Here is a 6,826-nt window from a genome sequence, read left to right as displayed (position 1 = left end):
TTCACTGCACTTACTAACACTGAGTGTTTTATAGTGATAGATAATTACCCTAAATCCAGCCTGATGTTTTCTTTCCGTTTCATATAACATTGCAGTTCCAGCTGGTTTTATGATTGTGTGGTAGCTTTTTATTGTACTTTCTCATTCTACTTTCTCAACTGTACTGTTCAACTGCTACTGTACTATGGCCCTCTGCGACAGACTTGAATTGAGACGTCCTGTCTAATTACACCTCCAACCAACTTATGCCAAACTATTATAGGCCTGCTTGCATAATTTTGGTAGCACAAAGAAACGCACTATAATAAACTATAAGTCACTGGGGTGGTTTCCATTTAAATGCAGATGTTAGTTGCGTTTGAGGAATTTGGTGCTGCAGTTATTTGCTAGTGCTGACTCCCTGTGTCCCTGCTGGTAATGAGATATCTTAATATGCTGCTCTCCCTGTTGTCCTCATGTTCCTAATGCAGTCCACTGGAGCCCGGGCTGTCAGTTATAATGCCATCCTAATGAAATCCACTGGAGCCCGGGCTGTCAGTTATAATGCCATCCTAATGATGCGTTGTGTGATGCACTGTCATTACGGATTCTGTCCCCTGGTGGTGAGATGAGATTAGAGGTAAAAGCTCTAAAATCTCGAATTCAGATGAGCTCTTTTGTGTAGTGGTTTAGACGCTCGCTTGCGATGCCCTGGGTCTCTGGCTTTCCCCTGAAATAAGTAAGTCAAGATTGTATTTTTTTCTTTTAAATGGGATTGATTAAGGTGTTACCTATTACAGAAAATATACATGCTTTTTCTTCTCTATGAAGAAAAGTAGAAAAGTAGGGCGATTCCAGTCGTTTCAGGGTTAACATTGTACGGAATGATTAATCCTGCATTAGCAGGCAGGTATCAAGCAGTCACGTGACTGGACCAAGTTATTATTTTTTTCTAGTTTAAAAACCAGGAAATTGAGCCGGGGAGAGGCTCGCAGTGTTGCGTCTGACCCAGACCTGGGGGTCTCTCTCAATGTGTTTTGTTTTTATTATTTATCCCTTTTTTTCCCTCTGATTTGGCAGACTCGAGGAATGTCTGGGAGTCAGGGGATTGGGACTTGCTCACGGAGCAGCATTCTGAAAGAGAAATAAGAGAAAAAGTTAGAGACTAGACCACAGAAATGTAAACATGTCTGGAGCTAAAATAACTTTGCTTTCATTGAAAACACCCCTTGGTCACAATCAAACTTCTGTGCATGATGCTCTGTCAAAAAGGGAGTCAATAAGATCCAATTAATAAACCAAATAGCTATTCTCTTGCAATCACACAGATAAGCTCACATGCATAGCTCAAGGGTGTGCTATGAACATGCACTGCTTGCCTTTTTACAGTTTAAAGCACTGTGGCTTGCTTTAACAGACAGCTTGACAATCTTAGCAGAGCAGCTAAATTCTTGCCTTTAGTTTACACCAATGTAACATAATCTTCACAATCTTAATCTTAATTACAGGAGGGACAGTATCCTAGTTGGTATGAGGCCCATTGATGACAGATTGCATGTTTTTTTGTGCAAATAACGGTTGTTCTGCATAAACACAATGTTCATCTTTCTTTGTACCGTGCATTTTGGTGGCTTCTTGTGCAGTTTTATGTCACTTTATAATCATTTATTTTAAATTCTGTTTATGACTTTTAATACTGAATATAATTAGTAATTTAGTACTCATTAAATGATGTCCTAAAATAAGACTACATTATATGTTGTTTTAAACGGTTATATAATTGTAAAACCATGTACACAAGACAGTACATGATCATTATCTTGCAAAAATGAAGTACTGCGCATTCTACATCAATTGCAATGTTTTACAATTTGACTTATTTATCCTAAGCCATATTATTTTAATATCAATTTCATTATTTTACTCTTAGATATCCATACTCACATTTTTGTGCTCTTATTTGAAATTGTTCTTATCCATTAATCGTACTCACTACGTGCTCTTAATGGATTTCACTTGTATAAGCAAATATTTTTACTAGAAATTAACTGCTCTTAGTTGAACTTGCTCTTAAATGTAATTATTTACTGTATTCTTTACTTTGCTCTTATTATAATATATTGAAACAGATTGTAACCAATATAGAATTGTGTATATTTAAATATATTTTAGACATACATTGACATATATTTTAAAATATATCCCAACATATAGTATGAAATGTAAGGGAACATCTGCTTCCATATACTTTAAATTATGTTGGGAATATATGTCCATAAAATAAAATATAAGGGAACATATTTCAAAGCATGCTTCCATATATTCGATAGAATACATTACACTTACACCAGAGCAGACAGGACAGTGGTGCACACAAGAGGAAACAATAACACAAAGGCAAATGGTTTAGGGTTAGGGTCAGAGCCCACAGAAAGGCCAATCGCCTTTATGCCAGCATCCCTCTCTCTGACCATATGCTAATTAGGTCCCTGATTCCTTATACTGTGAGGTAATGTCATTTATAACGTTGTTTTGTGTCAAGACAGTAATGTCACTAAAGGCAGACACGCTACAGTTTTTGCCTTGCCTATTCGGCCAGTAGGGGTCATTCATTACATCCACCCACCCATCCATCCATCCATCATTAACCGCTTAATCTTTTAGAGGGTCGCGGTGAGCTGGAGCCTAACCCAGCAGACACTGGGCGCAAGTGAGGACTATGCCCTGGACAGAGCACCACACATAGAGGTCAATTTAGAATGACCAATCACCCTGAAAAACATGTCTTTGGACTGTATTTACAGTATAAGCGTAAATCTCGAAAAACTACTCACTTCTAAATCTTTTGTAGTCATTTTTGTATTACTTTAGTATAAATACATGTTAATTTGGATTCATAGGTTGTTTTTTTCTGACTTTATGTGAACGAAAAGACACACATTTGCCCGTTTTCTCATTGGAAATAGTGATATTTTGAAATATCACTGTCCTGGTCACAAAAGCAAAGTTTGTGGGGAATAATAGCCATTTTCTATACTTTTGAGGCATAAACAATTAGGAAATAACACTTACTACCCAGGAACAAAAAGGAACAAAATATTGTTGTTATTATTATTATTATTATTATTATTATTATTATTATTATTATTATTATTATTATTTCTTTTCACCACCAGCTTTCTTTCTTTCACTTCAGCATGTTTTTATGCGGGCTCAGGACGTTCTCCCTCGCTCTCTCTGCCTCCCTCTCTTTCTCTCTCGCTCTCTCCCTCTCTCTCCCTCCTTCACTCGCTCACACAGTGGTTTTGTGTGTCTGTGTATGATGTATACTTTACTAATAGTAGATGTAGTCTGGGCAGTTGCTCTGATACATGGTTAGAGAAACAAGGAAACTCATTCAGTCAAACGCTCTCAAGTCACCCCATTTACTCGACCCACAACACATCGGAACGAGAGAGTTTGTGTACACCTCTTCTCCGTCTCCTTCAACTTTATTGTAAGTACAACCGTTATTATTCAAACTGTATCCTTAAAATCAAAGCATCAGCAGTAGCCTAAGCTGATCCATTGCTGTGGGCTGTGTTTTAACCGAAACGTCTGCGGTTTTGTTTTGGGTTTTTTTTTTTTGTTTGTTTTGTTTTTTATGTTTTTTGTAACTATGTTAGTTCAGCCCAGTTCTTATTTTCGGCACCGAGCGGGTTATATGACTATAAAACAAAAAGGTACTGATGCCAATGTTCCAGTTCACAAAGTAATCCTGACATGTTTTCCCTCTATTAAAAGCATGACAACTGTTCTATCGTGTACAGTATTTTGTTGTGCATTTAAAACATTCCGTGCATGTGCAAAAACACATTTTTGTTTCGTGCAAACAAAAACACTGGAATATAATGCCTTATTGTGGGCCAATTTATTCTAACATTTTTTTTTTATATAATATAATTAACTGACTAGCACATTTTATCATCAAATATGCAAATACGACTTCATTAACTGCGACTTTTATACATAAAAGCAAATAAATAATAATAATATATATAAAAAAAAAACTATTACAATGGAAAAATACGCAAACTACATTCAACCCACGGTTGCAATATACGAACCTTAGATAATAAACACAACTGAATAAATATCTGAGGTTTAATCCTTCAACAGCGACTTCACTTGTAAACGTTGTTTAATAGTATAACATGAGTCACACTGTTGTTTTGGATCAGAAAACACATCCCTGCGTGGGATTCTGTTCAACTTCTTTCGTCTTATATCAAGTCTATGGGGACATTGTCCCTGAGGTGCAATATAGCGGAAACATTTTAAAATATTTTTACCCGAGGAAGAAATTATCTGTAATATTAAAAAAAGAAAAAAAAAAACATGCTTTTAAAAAATACTTTTAATATTGTAGTCATTGGCTTTTAAGCTGTGGAAAATATAACTACCGTATGATTATATGCGAACATGCGCCTGCTGTAGCCCACATAATGCGTGCCTGTAGATCTATGTGTTATTGCTTCTGGCGTTTCATAAGACCCAATGACTACTTTACACAATGGACAAACTAATTCTTGTTCAGCATGGTTGTTCTTGGTGGGTTCACGTAGTGCGTCAGGTGCTGTGAGACTTGATGCCTTAGGGATGTTTCCCCATCATCCTCCCACCTGTACCATTCATTCATAAAAGGTAAAAAAAAAAATAGTCACCCAGAAAGTGAGTTATTTCACTCTTGTTACTTCTAATTCCAGAACGTTTATTTTCCAGGGACTGAGTAAAAATACTTTGCATTATAATTGATTTGCATTGATTGATTGCATGTTACTCACACACGTGTAATGCAATTTAATGCATTTTTATACATTTCTATCTGTTGAAATGTGCCTTTTTTGTCAGGATTTTGTCATTATTATTTTGTGCTATTTCAGTGGTTGTCAGATTACTTTAGTATTTAATACCTACCGCTTTACAAAAGAGCATATATCAGGCTTATGTCTTTGTGTGTGATTATGTCACCTACCAGCCCTGCTACTGTATATAATAGTCAGGGTAGAGAAAAACAATTAGAGAAGCACATTACAAAAGAAAAATTGTTTCCAGGGCACACATTATCCAACTCCTTAGGAATTAGGAGTATATTTTATTTATTAAGTGGTCTGTTGAATAAAAAGGTATCAAATTAGGTGGAAAATTCTCCACAAATGAAAAGCAGAGAATGTCTATCTGCAATTTTTCATCATGATGTGGTTCTTAAACTAACCCGACTTTCAACCACTTTCAAACAAAGAAGGCCTCAGGTGTTTTTTCAGTTGTCGCACGTGCACAGTAGGTGTTACTAGAACTCAGCTCTGCCTGAATTACACATGCATTAGAGCTATTAAACGCACCTCTCTGCCTAATAGTACAATTAGGAAAAGAGATTGTTATTATGAATTGTTTATAGACAGCCAGTGTGAGCACTCCATTGCCTTCCACCTTGAGGCCCTGGCATTACAGAAGGTCCTTTTACATAATACGATTTTCCCTGCTGAAGAGGGGGACTTTGCAGACAGGCTTAAAAAGAGAGGCCATTCTGTGAATGGACATGCAGACTGGACTGCTGCCTCGCCTCTCAAGAGGAACCTTGCAGTGCCATTGCCAAACACTTGCAACAGGCAGCATTCTCTAAGTGATTCCTTTCAGGAACTGTCTCATTGGTACATTAGTTAAAGGAATACTTGATACCTTCTGAATTGACATAATCTTTCAAGTGTGGGATGCACTGGTAATTCCCCTTTCATGAAACGGTGAGTTTGTGGGTGATTTTCTATTGCAAATCTAATGAAGGCACTGTCTCAGGAGGGGAAGAAAATACAGTAACACGTAGTTTCTCTAATTCCTGTGTATTTAAATGGTAGTTACTTAGTAAATACATGTGTACTTATGCATAATTACAATGCTATTATGAATAGTTACTATATACTTAGTGTGTACATTTTTTTGCACGCTGTAACCCTAACTCTAACTCTATTACTAACCCTAACGCTAACCGTAACCCTAAATCTATTCCTAACCCTAAACCTAATCCTAATCCTAATCCTAACCCTAACCCCTTCCTGATATAATTGTGTACTTACATATATAATGTGCAAAAAGATGTACACATTAAGTACATTGTAACTATACATAATAACATTGTAACTATGTGTAAGCATGCATGTATTTACTAAGTAACTACCATTTAAATGGAAATGTTGGTGTTTTATTGCAATTGTGAACTAACCAACGACCAGAGCAAATGCATTTGTTTAAATGTTTATTAGCATAAGTATCCAACACTTACAGTAATTACTGTCATTCTTTTTATAAAGTATGTTTTCCATTTAGTAATGAGCAAATCAAAACACAGTGGACATATTATATATTTAAAGCGCTTATCTTATGACATTTGTGCTGCCAGAATTTATTGGCTGTATTATTGATAAAGATAATCAGCTTCCTGCAGCGATATCTGCAATATCAAGCCCTGAAGGTTTTCACTTCCAGCTTTGAATATTGAAGTATGTGTTGTTTTGTTTTAAGCATGGGTTTCACTGACCCTAACTCACTGTGGAGGTTTCCAAGGTCAATGCTACCCAGCCTGTGCTAACTTTTAAGTGCTGCTAAAGGATATTCTAACTGCACACCTGATTAGTTTTCCGACTGCTGCCGACTCTGCTTTTGCCAATTATCTTTCAATGCATTGTAACCACGGGACCTTAACGCAATTTCCAAACCTACTGTATCAGAAAAGAACTTCCTTCTGACACGTCTTTTAAACTATTTCCTTCCAGCTGAGATATTCATTATGATAATGCGCAGCATAACCCTTTAC

At 36.4% G+C, this 6,826-nt stretch overlaps 1 protein-coding gene across 7 annotated transcripts in view; it reads left to right on the top strand.

Moving 5' to 3' along the window:
- Positions 1–3,287: 3,287 nt before the first annotated feature.
- Positions 3,288–6,826, top strand: part of LOC121320377 (transcriptional regulator Erg) — a 69,142-nt gene continuing 65,603 nt past the window's right edge. For 4 of the 7 annotated variants that reach the window (XM_041258646.1, XM_041258648.1, XM_041258643.1 and 1 more), the window contains exon 1: positions 3,291–3,475. The gene's annotated coding sequence lies outside the window, so the exon portion shown is untranslated. Of the gene's footprint in view, positions 3,476–6,826 lie in introns of all 7 variants that reach the window. The other 3 variants (XM_041258644.1, XM_041258639.1, XM_041258645.1) reach the window with 3 other exon arrangements.

Source organism: Polyodon spathula, chromosome 9 (assembly GCF_017654505.1).
Source record: "Polyodon spathula isolate WHYD16114869_AA chromosome 9, ASM1765450v1, whole genome shotgun sequence".
Lineage (NCBI taxonomy): Eukaryota > Metazoa > Chordata > Actinopteri > Acipenseriformes > Polyodontidae > Polyodon > Polyodon spathula.
Note: the sequence above shows the minus strand (reverse complement) of the source record. Positions and strands in the feature narration are given on the sequence as shown.